Consider the following 14,180-nt stretch of genomic DNA (forward strand, 5'->3'; position numbering starts at 1 on the left):
GGGATTTGTGCATTCCGTCTCGACAGTCACAAACAAAGGGAGCTGAGGTGTGTCCTGAAGGCCCATCGCCAGGTGGATAGGTCTTCCTGAGGTAGAGTGGGAGGGTGAAGCTGACACTTGCACTTGACTAGGGCTGTGCGTCTCACCATACCCAGAGTTTCATACCTCATGTAGTGTGTCTGGAGCCGGGGCAGGGAAGGGCAAAGTCTTGTGTGCTACAAAAACCTTTCTTTGAAGTGTCACTTCTTCAGAGGCTGAGATGGGTATAAGTACTTGACCACTGACACCGTATACTGAAAACACTTCTGGAATTGAGGACATTCTACCAAGAAGAAGAGCTGTTGTGTTGCCAGGCGGGTCTGCCACTTTGCTGCTTGCTTTGCTGTGTTGGCCTGCTGCCTGCAGCTTCTTGCCTCTGAGTGAGAGGACTGGACTTTACTCTCCATATCCTGCATCTCTAAAGGTTCTCCAAGGGCTTGTTGGGCTTGCCTCCTGTTTCTGAAGTCTCAGGGATATCAAACAATTCACCTGCATCTTGCTACCAGCACCTGGGCTCCTCTGTTGTGAGTCCTACTCTGCCAAGTGGCAAGTGGTGCCAAATCCATTCCTTGGAAGTGAGTGGGTGGTGCTGCAACTGAAGAAACCAACACATCAACATCGAAGCATTGTTCGGAAGTGTCACATTCCTCTAAAACATTGCTGCATTGCCGCTGCTTGCATCGACGCCATAGACATCTCTTTTGCAACGCAACATCCTCGACTTACAACACAGCCCGACTTTGCTGATGCAGCACTTCTGAATCACCGCCGCTGCATGAGTCTTGGAAACTGCATCACCAACCTCTGCGATGCACCTCTCCTGACTCCAATGCATCCCCAGCCCTGCATGGCTTCATGCCAACGCATCGCCTACTGCCCAGCGGTTCGACATCGACACCTCGTAACCGACGCATGGCGCACTTCACATCAATGCATCAACAATGTTGCCCGATTTCGGATCATACACATTGCCTTCAACAGTGATGCATCCCCTCCATTTTTCAAAGCATAGTCCCCAAACTGCGACACACCCAAAGTACTGTCAGTGGGTCTTCGTGACTTCGAGATCCAGCCCGCTCTCCATCACGGTTGGACTGAACTTTTAGATTTGCTCTGATGTAGCACGACCAGATGGCCCAAGTTGGAGCTATTGATTTCCCAGCATTATATTTTGATTTAACCCTGCAAAAATCATAGCTTGACTTGTGTACATTGGATTTTTTTTATCTTTTTTGTCTTGTTTTACTCATATAAATATTGCCTATTTTTCTGAACTGGTGTGGAGTGCTTTTGTGGTGATTCCACTGTGTTACTGTGTGCGTGTGTGTACACACAAATACTTTACACATTGCCTCTTTAGTTTAGCCTGACTGCCCTCTGCCAAGCTACCAGATGGTGAGCATATGTAAACTTTTAATGTGTACTACACTTACCCTGACTAGGATTGTGGTTCCTGCTTGGACAGCGTGCATATCGCTGCCACTTCAAATATATTAGAGTCAAAGTTCCTGTAAGTCAAAAAAAGGCTGAGAGAAGTGAAGAATAACTGAAGTTGTTCTACTACTCTAGGAATGGGGGAAAGTGTGTCCTTATCATGATGCCCACACACACCCCGAAGGATGTTATGCTTCATCATCGGGCTGGTGCTCCTCATCGGGGCGGCGCTGCAATACCCTACGGTTCCACCGAAGGGTCACTTTATCGGAGAACTTTTTGATAAAGCCGTGTGGGTGCGTGGGGATAAGTGGCAGTAAAGTCCTGAATGTGCATCTCTACTTCCATTTCCATCCTTAATCATCCATAAATGGAGTACACAACAGGATCACAGCAACAGCACACTGCAGATTTGAACATGGTCCTTGCAGCCAGCCAGTGCACCTCTGTAAATACTGCGAGGCATGCAGGGCCAGGAGGTCCAACATGTATGCAATTCAAATGACTGAAAATGAAGGGGCAGTGGTATGTAACTGGTGCCTCTTATTCCGCTGGACCCACGTGCCACCACTGCACCACTGACAGGTACGCCCTACTGTGAGAACTGTGGATGCATCCTGCTTGGAGACATGCATTGCGCATTTGTTAAATGTGACTATTTGTCATGTGTGGGACATTTAATTATCAGGCAGTGTGACGAAAGTGCACCATGTAGCGACTCAAAAGCATTATCTAGGGAATGGTATATTCCTAGAAGCAGGCGAATATGTATTTCCAGGAATTAATTAAGAAGAAAACTTTGAATCTCAATAGTTCACGGTGAACATGTCATACATTATGCATTTTCTGCAGCTGGAAGAGCCTGGGAGTATTGGGAGGCACTGATCGTGAATTCTTCTCTGCAGAGTTTGTGTAAATTGTACAATGTGTACTTACCTTTGGGAGGGCTTATTACAAGGAACTCGATCTGCATAACTATATTCAAGTCTTCTATTGCCAAGGTCATTAAAGTTTTCAATCTGTTTTATTTTTTTTATTTTTTATTGACTCACATTTAGTACATAATATCAGTATTCATCTGAAAATGAAAACTCACTCATTCATTGCTTCAGTCACAACTTTCAGAGATATGTTGTGATATTTGCTAGTGTTGGACTTGGGCCTTTTTGCAGGGTCATCCCTGAACTTTTTGCCTTCTTCCTATATTTTTTCTGACCTGTTGTTGCCTGTTTTATGACTCTGGGCACTTTACCACTGCTGCTCAGTGCTAAACTGCATATGCTCTCCCTATGTAAATTGATGTATGGATTAGTGATTCTGTGATTGGTTGATTTGGTTTACTTGTCAGACCCTAGTTCAGTGCACCAGGAGTGCCCAGGGCTGGTAATCCAAATGCTGCTGGTGGGCCTGCAGCACTGATTGTGCCACCCACAGAAGCAGCCTGTTAAAGTGTACCTCAGGTCTGCCTTTGCAGAGCCTGTGTGCAGTCTGGTACTGTCATGCTGACTGGGCAAGTGCACCCACTTGCCAGTCCCTAAACCTTCCCTTGTCTTCATATCAGACACCCCTTTGGTAGGCCCAAGGTCAAGGTGCATTGTAAGGATAAGGTAGGACATGCCCTGGTGTGTGTGGCATGTTCTAATAGTGAATTACAGCCATTTTCGTTTTTCACTATTGCAAAGCTACCTGTTCTCCATAGGCCAGAATGGGCAGTTTGATTATTACATCCTATAATCCTAACTGACTCAGGGAACATGGTAGAAATTCGAGTTTAGTATGCCTGAGCTCAGAATGATAAAATACATCTTTTGGTGAAGTTGGTTTTAACATTCTCGGGCCGATTCCGATCCTGTAAAACCCGGGTATGAATGGTCGTACGGAGCGTATTCTCCATACGACTCGTACCCGGGAAAAATCCTCCTTACAAACCCGCAAGTACGATTCGTACAGAAATACCATTTCCGTACGAGTCATACAAAACACCGACTGGCAAAAAAATACCCACAATTCCGATCCGGAACATCGCGTACGTGACGTCCGGACGGAGTCAGGCAGCGTTTTACGGACCAGCAAGTACGATCCGTGCCCATGTCACTCTGCACTGCTCATTTTTTACGGCAGCCAAAAACTCCCGGGAAATCGAAGACGACACGAAGAAGGAGCACCGGTACGCGACGGACAGCCATGGACCCCATCCTACGTGTCATCCCGGCCCTCCTAGCCTACGACCTGGTGCACAGAGACCGACGCAGATGCTGCAGAAGGTCTGAACAACCCCCAGGGGCAAAGGGGGGTGCCAGAGGCAGCAAACATAACCCCCACCCAAGTAAAAATTTGAATATGTCCTGTACATACCTGACCTCCAGGGTCTGGTCACTTCGGGGGGGCATGTCCACCAAACCCCACGTACCGTCACAACGGAAGTGGATGTGGACGCGCACCCGTCACCACTCCAATGGTGGTACGGACCGTACCCACACCCCCAGAGCGTGGGTACGGCCCCTTCCACCATTGGAGTGTTGATGTAGGGGTACGCGCCGTACCCACGCCCTCAGAGCGTGGGTACGTCCCGTACCACCATTGGAGTGTTGATGCAGGGGTACGTGCCGTACCCATGCCCTCAGAGCGTGGGTACGGCCCGTACCACCATTGGAGTGTTGATGCAGGGGTACGCGCCGTATCGACGCCCTCAGAGCGTGGGTACGGCCCGTACCACCATTGGAGTGTTGAGGTAGGGGTACACGTCGTACACACGCCCCCAGAGTGTGGGTACGGCCCGTACCACCATTGGAGTGGTGACGTAGGGGTAAGCGCAACGGAAGTGGACGTGGATGCATACCCGTCACCACGATAATGGTGGTACGGGCCGTACCCATATACTGGGGGTGTGGGTACGGCACGTACCCCTACATCAACAATCCAATGGTGGTACGTGCCGTACCCACGCTCTGAGGGCGTGGGTACGGCGTGTACACCTGCATCAACACTCCAATGGTGGTACAGGCCGTACCCACGCTCTGAGGGCGTGGGTACGGCGCATACCCCTGCCTCAACACTCCAATGGTGGTACGGGCCGTACCCACGCCCTAAGGGCGTGGGTACGGTCCGTAACACCATTGGAGTGGGGATGTAGGGGTACGCATAGTACGGACCATACACACACCCCCAGAGCGTGGGTACGGCTCGTACACACCAAGAATTTGGGGGTACGGTCCGTCCAACCCATACCCCTACAGCACGATTACAGAATGGATACAAGGCGTACACACGCCACGAATGTTGGCTTAGGGCCTGGTGCAGCATATAAGCAGTATATTGGTGTGTGTGTATGCACAAGACAGCAGTTTACTGCACCAAGGGGGTGGGTGGGTGGCTGGGAGGCTGCAGAGCACTCCCAGCAGTGCCCAGACATATGAGGGGTGGGTGCCTATCACTCCCAGCAGTGCCCAGACATATGAGGGGTGGGTGCCCAGGACTCCCAGCAGTGGACAGAGACATGTACCGGGCAGGACTTTGCGCTCGTCGGACGCTACCCTCTTGTCCCAATCCCGTTTCAAACTGGCCACGGTGGGGGGACGTGCTTTCTCCAACACACTCCCAGCTTTGTGGAACAAACTGGCCCCAGAACTTAGGAAGGAATGCAATTTGCTATCCTTCAGGAAAAAGTTAAAAACTGTACTTTTTAAGCAAGCATGGAGCAGACCCTTGGCGCACTGCTGGGATCAAGTGAATGCCATACCTCACTACGTAATCTGGACAAACAGCGCTTAGAGACCCCGGTGGTTATAATGCGCTATATAAGTTAAATAAATAAATAAATAAATAAATAAATGTGAGGGGTGGGTGCAGAGGAACACCCAGTAGTGGACAAAGACATGTGAGGGGTGGGTGCCTATCACTCCCAGCAGTGCCCAGACATATGAGGGGTGGGTGCCTATCACTCCCAGCAGTGCCCAGACATATGAGGGGTGGGTGCCCAGGACTCCCAGCAGTGCCCAGACATATGAGGGGTGGGTGCCTATCACTCCCAGTAGTGCCCGGACATATGAGGGGTGGGTGCCTATCACTCCCAGCAGTGCCCAGACATATGTGGGGTGGGTGCCTATCACTCCCAGCAGTGCCCAGACATATGAGGGGTGGGTGTCTATCACTCCCAGCAGTGCCCAGACATATGAGGGGTGGGTGCCCAGGACTCCCAGCAGTGGACAGAGACATGTGAGGGGTGGGTGCAGAGGAACACCCAGCAGTGGACAGAGACATGTGAGGGGTGGGTGCAGAGGAACACCCAGTAGTGGACAGAGACATGTGAGGGGTGGGTGCCTATCACTCCCAGCAGTGCCCAGACATACGAGGGGTGGGTGCCTATCACTCCCAGCAGTGCCCAGACATATGAGGGGTGGGTGCCCAGGACTCCCAGCAGTGCCCAGACATATGAGGGGTGGGTGCCTATCACTCCCAGCAGTGCCCAGACATATGAGGGGTGTGTGCCTATCACTCCCAGCAGTGCCCAGACACATTAGGGGTGGGTGCAGAGGAACACCAGTAGTGGACAGAGACATGTGAGGGGTGGGTGCCTATCACTCCCAGCAGTGCCCAGACATATGAGGGGTGGGTGCCCAGGACTCCCAGCAGTGGACAGAGACATGTGAGGGGTGGGTGCAGAGGAACACCCAGTAGTGGACAGAGACATGTGAGGGGTGGGTGCCTATCACCCCCAGCAGTGCCCAGACATATGAGGGGTGGGTGCCTATCACTCCCAGCAGTGCCAAGACATATGAGGGGTGGTTGCCTATCACTCCCAGCAGTGCCCAGACATATGAGGGATGGGTGCCCAGGACTCCCAGCAGTGGACAGAGACATGTGAGGGGTGGGTGCAGAGGAACACCCAGTAGTGAACAGAGACATGTGAGGGGTGGGTGCCTATCACTCCCAGCAGTGCCCAGACATATGAGGGGTGGGTGCCTATCACTCCCAGCAGTGCCCAGACATGTGAGGGGTGGGTGCCTATCACCCCCAGCAGTGCCCAGACATCTGAGGGGTGGGTGCCCAGGACTCCCAGCAGTGGACAGAGACATGTGAGGGGTGGGTGCAGAGGAACACCCAGTAGTGGACAGGGACATGTGAGGGGTGGGTGCCTATCACTCCCAGCAGTGCCCAGACATATGAGGGGTGGGTGCCTATCACTCCCAGCAGTGCCCAGACATATGAGGGGTGGGTGCCCATCACACCCAGCAGTGCCCAGACATATGAGGGGTGGGTGCCTATCACTCCCAGCAGTGCCCAGACATATGAGGGGTGGGTGCCCAGGACTCCCAGCAGTGGACAGAGACATGTGAGGGGTGGGTGTAGAGGAACACCCAGCAGTGGACAGACACATGTGAGGGGTGGGTGCAGAGAAAAACCCAGTAGTGGACAGAAACATGTGAGGGGTGGGTGCCTATCACTCCCAGCAGTGCCCAGACATATGAGGGGTGGGTGCCTATCACTCCCAGCAGTGCCCAGACATATGAGGGGTGGGTGCCCAGGACTCCCAGCAGTGCCCAGACATATGAGGGGTGGGTGCCTATCACTCCCAGCAGTGCCCAGACATATGAGGGGTGTGTGCCTATCACTCCCAGCAGTGCCTAGACACATGAGGGGTGGGTGCAGAGGAACACCAGTAGTGGACAGAGACATGTGAGGGGTGGGTGCCTATCACTCCCAGCAGTGCCCAGACATATGAGGGGTGGGTGCCCAGGACTCCCAGCAGTGGACAGAGACATGTGAGGGGTGGGTGCAGAGGAACACCCAGTAGTGGACAGAGACATGTGAGGGGTGGGTGCCTATCACCCCCAGCAGTGCCCAGACATATGAGGGGTGGGTGCCTATCACTCCCAGCAGTGCCCAGACATATGAGGGGTGGGTGCCCAGGACTCCCAGCAGTGCACAGAGACATGTGAGGGGTGGGTGCAGAGGAACACCCAGCAGTGGACAGAGACATGTGAGGGGTGGGTGCAGAGGAACGCCCAGTAGTGAACAGAGACATGTGAGGTGTGGGTGCCTATCACTCCCAGCAGTGCCCAGACATATGAGGGGTGGGTGCCTATCACTCCCAGCAGTGCCCAGACATATGAGGGGTGGGTGCCCAGGACTCCCAGCAGTGCCCAGACATATGAGGGGTGGGTGCCTATCACTCCCAGCAGTGCCCAGACAAATGAGGGGTGGGTGCAGAGGAACACCCAGTAGTTGACAGAGACATGGGGTGGGTGCAGAGGATTCCCAGCATAGCCCTGACATATGAGTGGTGGGTGCATCATCCTCAGATGACCACACCTCCATGGGTTCACTAACGCATCCCCAATGTGTGAAAATGTTAAGAGTGCCATATCAACACATCACTGACAGCACTGTCCCACTCCCATGAGGATGGACGTCTTTCCCCCACGGCATGACACACCACATGTGGGTGTGAGGACAAATGACACATGCATACCCACCCCTGGTGGATGCAGCACAATACACACACTGAGAACATGTCACAAGACTGCATAGTTATGTGAAAGCCCACTAAACTAAGAGAGCCAAAGGGAATACACACTGTCACGCACATTCCAGGACTGATAGGAATGTACAGGTGCTGACACAGCCACCAAGTAGTTGTCTCCCATGGAAGGAATAGGGTGGACTTCCCACAGATACAATGACCACAATTGTCAGTCAGGTGACCAAATACCCTGCAGAACAAGTACCAATTCTGTGCTAGGCTGGGAGTACACACATGCATAGTGCGGAAAAGTGACACTTTCCACATGGAGGCATGGCAACATACTCTATACACAAGTACAGTGACTACCAAGGATGGCACAGACGATGCAGCCGGAGACATTGATGAGCAGGCATGGACCTAGTTGAAGTGATCCGTCTGCCACCAAGGAAATGTATACACAGTTCAGCACAACAATTGTGCAACTCCCTGCAGGGAAGATGTCAGGTGCCACAGAGGAAGGAACACTCCTTGGGACAATGTCTCCAATCACAAAGAGCATACACGAGCAAAGAATCTTTGCAGAGACCTTGTGATGGCACGCAGATACCAGGGTCCACCCCATGAGCACTGTTGGACAGGCCACACGAAGGGCCCTCGGACCTCTACTCATCACGGGGCCCAGCCCCACCGGCTCCCCCGGCCGGTTCAAGCCGCCATCTTGGGCCCTGCACCACGAGGCCGCGTGGCCTCGCCCCGACCCTAACCCCGGGCCTGACCGGCCCCGACATCCCGGCACCACCATCCACCCGGGAGGTGAGCGGACCACTTGGCAGGTCAATGGGAGGACGAAGTGTCAAGAGCTCTTCCCCCGCCAGGTGCCGATCGCCTCCAGCTCCCCCAGGCGCTGGCTCCACCCCCTGCTGGGTGTCTGGACACCTTCATCCCGGGCCCTCCGACCTCCAAGTGCGAGGGTCCGGACATCAAAGAGCGCCTGCCCTATAACTGGGGCAACTCCAGAGCAGGAAGGCAGTTGTATCCTGGAGTCGAGAGACACCGAGAGAACTCAGCCTTGACGGACTACTGGCGCTGCCGTAGCCCTATCTTGCGAACTATCGTCCTGCCTGCTGGCACTGCCGCGGCCTTCTGCAACCTCCATCCTCGTCGGGACCTGCTGGCGCTGCCGCGGCCCGTTGTAACGACCATCTTCACCGGGACCTGCTGGCGCTGCCGCGGACCGTACCTCGACCATCTCTACCGGGACCTGCTGGCGCTGCCGCGGCCCGTACCAGCTACACCACCAAGCTCGAGGATTGTGGGCTAACCATCATCTCATCCGAACTACCGGACTGGTAAACAGACTGTCCCGCTTCCCCTTCCCTATCCCAAGAGACCTAAATCGAGGGGACCCCTGAGTCCAGACCTCCTTGTACTATTTCATCGTACCTTAAGAAGTGCATATAAAGAACACTAAATCTTATCCTTGTGGGGTGTCTGTCTGTGGGGGGGAAGTCACTTGTCTGTACGATCGCTGGAGACGGCTCTCCCCGGAGACCTCTCCTCCTGACCTCGGCCGACCCTCCCGGTCCGTCTACCCTTTCTAACATTGGTGGCCAGCGGCGCGATCCGAATCAACGCGTAATCGTACAGAGAGTAGCTCACCCCACGACAAAAACACGATGTCAGCCAAAGATAGCAGCTCCACCGAGAAATTCCAAATGGATAAGTTAGAAGAATACAACCACCGGAATTGAGACAATTCTGCATAGAACTTGGCATTGCTACCACCGGCCTGAGTACCAAGGATGATCTAAAGCACGCCCTAGAGTCGTGGACAGAAACTGGGGTCGCTGGACCCTCCGACCAAAGCAGCATCACACCAGAGGGGAACGCCACGGCTCCCGAGGAGCGGGGAACGGGCCTCTCGCAGGAGGAGATCCGAGAAAGAGAAAGAACCAGATTGCACGAGTTGGAAATGGCACGACTCAAGATGGATGAGGAACTCAAGTTAGCTGAACAGAAACTCAACCTCGAGCATATGCGGCTCCAAGAAGAACGAGAAGAGAAGCAGAGACAGAGAGAGCTGGAGGAGAAAAAAATAACACTCGAGCACGAGCGCCAACTAGCGGAGATAGAACTTCGGAAACAGAATAAAGAACTGGGGGTGCCTGAGCGGCCACACACCCCGGGGCCAATCGAGAAAAAAGTCCACATCCCCAAGGATGTTGTCCGCGAGTATGTCCGAGAAGACGACATACAACAGTGGTTTAAAGCCTACGAGATCGCCATGACCTCCCACCGGATCGACCGGAGTGATTGGGGAGCCGGACTTTGGGGAAGGTTTGTCAACGAGGGTCGCGATGCCCTACTGCAGCTCCCAGATCACCAAATGTCGTCCTACGACCACATGAAGGCTGCCCTCCTCACCCGCTACGGCCTCACACCCGAGATGTACCGCCAGAGGTTCCGAGATTGCACCCGGATCCCAGGTACAACTTGGGTAGAATACGTGAACTATTTTAGCCGTGCCTTCGAGGGTTGGATCAAGGGGAGCCATGTCACCACCTACGAACAACTCTTTAACCTTATGGTATGGGAGCACCTGTCGAACAACTGTTTCGTCGAGCTCAGGCAGCACCTCCTCGACAGTAAGCTGACTGACCCCCGGCAGCTCGCCGCCGAAGCTGACCGATGGGAAAGCACCCGAGTGGGCCGGAGGGGGCCACACGAACAGAACAGAAGCAACCCAGGCCAGCACCGTCCTCGGGGAGGAGGAGGGGGCCAGGGGCGAGGGAGAGACGCCTTGCCAGCAACACCCGTGGCCAGCACCCCGCCTCCGGCCGGCCGGGGCAACCCCCCGTGGCGTCCTGGGTTCCGAGCCAACGTCACGTGCCACCGATGCCAGCGAGTCGGCCACTACGCCAATGACCCGAGCTGCCCGCAGAACCAAACACCCAAGCCCCGCCAGGTAGCTGCCGCCGCCCTGGGAGAAGAGCGATTATCGGGGGAACCAGAAGAGTATGAGCCGGCCCAGCAAGAGTGGGAACCGGCCACCATGGTCCTGGCGTGCTTAGGGGGAAGAGACATGGTCCCACGGGCTCCCCTACCCGCTAACACCAGGAAATACGGTCAGTGGGTGACCATTAATGGACAGCGAGCCGAGGCCTTGCGTGACACAGGCGCCAGTGTGACGGCCGTCCGCTGTCACCTGGTGAAGCCCGAGCAGATCCTGCCGAACATTCTCTGCCCCGTCCGCTCGGCAGACAACTCTGAGAGTATGTGTCAAATGGCCTGCGTCCCGTTCGAATGGGGAGGGGTCTCCGGCCTGTTGAAGGTGACGGTCCGGGACGATGCCCCCGTGGACTGCCTCCTGGGGAATGACCTCGAGAGTTCCCCGTGGGCCACCGTTGAGAGGAGAGAGCACCTGGGGATGCTGGGCCTCCCGGACTGGGCCTGCGTAACCACCCGGTCCAGGGCCGCCCGTGCCGTCCCCCGATCAGAAGAACCGGAATGGCCAGCACCTCCGCCCCCGGTCGACCCAGTAGAAGACAACGACGAGGCCAGCCTCCCAGACCCAACGACCGAAGGGGACGCGCAACCCCAGAACCTTCCTGACCTGGCTCAGTGGCGTCAAGAAGGGGGGCCCACCCAAGAACAGTTCCGCCAGGAACAAAAGACCTGTCCCTCCCTCGAGGGACTCCGCCAACAAGCCAGCGCCCAGAACGCAGGGGACTCCACCGGAACTCACTGGGTCTACTGGGATAACGACCTGCTATACAGCGAGCAAAGAATCGCCGAGCTGGGGGCCGGTCGAGTACTGGTGGTACCTCTCCGCTTCAGAGACTTTCTGCTCAACCTGGCCCACGATGTCCCCCTGGCTGGACACCTGGGCCAGGACAAAACGTACAGCCGCCTAGTGACCCACTTTTTCTGGCCGAAAATGAGGAACGACGTCCTGAACCACTGCCGATCTTGCCCCACATGCCAAGCCAGCGGGAAGAGTGGTCGGAAGCTGAAAGCCCCTCTGCAACCCTTCCCTGTGGTCACCACCCCGTTCGAGAGGGTGGGGATAGACATTGTGGGGCCTCTGGACCCCCGCACGGCACAAGGACACAGGTTCATCTTAGTACTGGTGGACCATGCCACCCGCTACCCCGAGGCGGTGCCCCTACGGACCGTGACAGCTCCGGTGGTTGGCCGGGCCCTAATGGGGATCTTCTCCCGGGTAGGCTTCCCCCGAGAAGTCGTCAGCGACCGAGGCACGAACTTTATATCCAAATACATGAAGTCCCTCTGGCAACAAGGCGGGGTCACCTACAGATTCACGACCCCCTATCACCCCCAAGGGAACGGACTAGTGGAGCGTTTTAACCGCACTCTCAAGGGGATGATTGGGGGATTGGAAGAGCCCCTCCGTCGCCAGTGGGATGTACTACTCCCGTGCCTCCTCTTCGCCTACCGAGAAGTTCCCCAGAAGTCCCTCGGTTTTAGCCCTTTCGAACTCCTGTACGGGCACCCTGTGCGAGGGCCCCTCAGCCTAGTAAAAGAAGGTTGGGAGATGGCCCCCCTAAAGACCCCTCCAGACGTCTTCAAATACCTCCTGGCCCTACGCAATCAGACCCGGCGCTTCAGAGAGATGGCCAAGGCGAACCTCGAGGCCAGCCAGGAGGACATGAAGAGGTGGTATGATCACAATGCCTCCTCCGTTGAGTTCGAGCCTGGACAACAAGTATGGGTGATGTCCCCCACCGAACCATGTGCCTTGCAAGATAAGTGGACGGGGCCCTTCAAAGTGGTCGAGCGCAAAAGCCCCGTCACTTACCTCATCGACCTGGGGACCTCCCGGAACCCCCTTCGGGTCCTCCACACCAACCGACTCAAACCACACTTTGTGCGCTCAGAACTCAGCCTCCTGATGGCTACGGACAGTGGGGCAGAGGAAGACTCCGAACCCCTCCCGGACCTTCTTAAGACTCAGGAGAATGACGGCTCCGTGGACGGGGTCCGGCTCTCTGACGCCCTCCCTTCGGGGCAACGCCAGGGCTGCCGGAACCTCCTGCTGCAGTTCGCTACCCTGTTCTCCCTCACCCCCGGGGTCACCCCTTGGTGTTTGCACGACGTGGACACCGGGGACAGTCCCCCTGTCCGACACCGGGCCTACCGCGTACCAGATCGGGTACGGGCCTGCATACAGGAGGAAGTGGCCAAGATGCTCACAATCGGGGTCATCGAGCCCTCGGACAGTCCCTGGGCCAGTCCGGTTTTATTGGTCCCCAAATCCGCTGCCCCCGGCACCGCACCTGAACTGAGATTCTGCGTCGACTACCGGGGCTTGAACGCTGTCACCCGGACCGACGCTCATCCGATCCCCCGAGCAGACGAGCTGATCGACCGGCTGGGGGCCGCCCGCTACCTCAGTATCTTCGACCTAACAGCGGGCTACTGGCAGATCGGCCTCACGCCCAGGGCTCAGGAACGGTCAGCCTTCTCTACCCCCGATGGCCACTACCAATTCAACGTCATGCCCTTCGGCATGAAGAATGCCCCCGCCACGTTTCAACGCCTCGTGAACCAGGTCTTGGCGGGGCTCGAAGAGTTCAGCGCTGCCTACCTGGACGATATCGCTGTATACAGCCGCCACTGGCCCGACCACCTCCGTCACCTCCAAGAGGTCCTACAGGCCCTCCAGCGGGCCGGCCTCACAATTAAGGCCGGCAAGTGCCAAAGTGGCCAAGGGTCTGTGACCTACCTTGGGTACCAAGTGGGAAGCGGGCTGGTGGCCCCGCTACAACTTAAGATTGCTGCCATCCAGTCCTGGCAGCCCCCCGTCACCCAGACCGAGGTCCGAGCCTTCTTGGGGCTCACCGGCTACTACCGGCGGTTCGTGAAGGACTACGGCAGCATCGTGGGGCCCCTCACGGGTCTCACGTCCAAGAACCAACCGAAGCGGATTAACTGGACCCCCGATTGTCAAGCGGCCTTCGAGAAGCTGAAGGCCGCCCTGTGCACCGCCCCTGTGCTCCAGGCCCCCGATTACAGTCGGGAATTCGTGGTACAGACCGACGCCTCCGACCACGGCATCGGAGCCGTCCTTTCTCAGTTAAACCCCGAAGGTCATGACCAGCCGGTGGCCTTCATCAGTCGACGTCTCCTGGCCCGAGAACAGCGCTGGAGCACCATCGAGAGGGAGGCCTTCGCAGTGGTGTGGGCCCTCAAAAAGCTCCGGCCCTATCTCTTCGGTACC

This window comes from Triturus cristatus, chromosome 4_1 (genome assembly GCF_964204655.1).
Source record: "Triturus cristatus chromosome 4_1, aTriCri1.1, whole genome shotgun sequence".
NCBI classification, from domain to species: domain Eukaryota; kingdom Metazoa; phylum Chordata; class Amphibia; order Caudata; family Salamandridae; genus Triturus; species Triturus cristatus.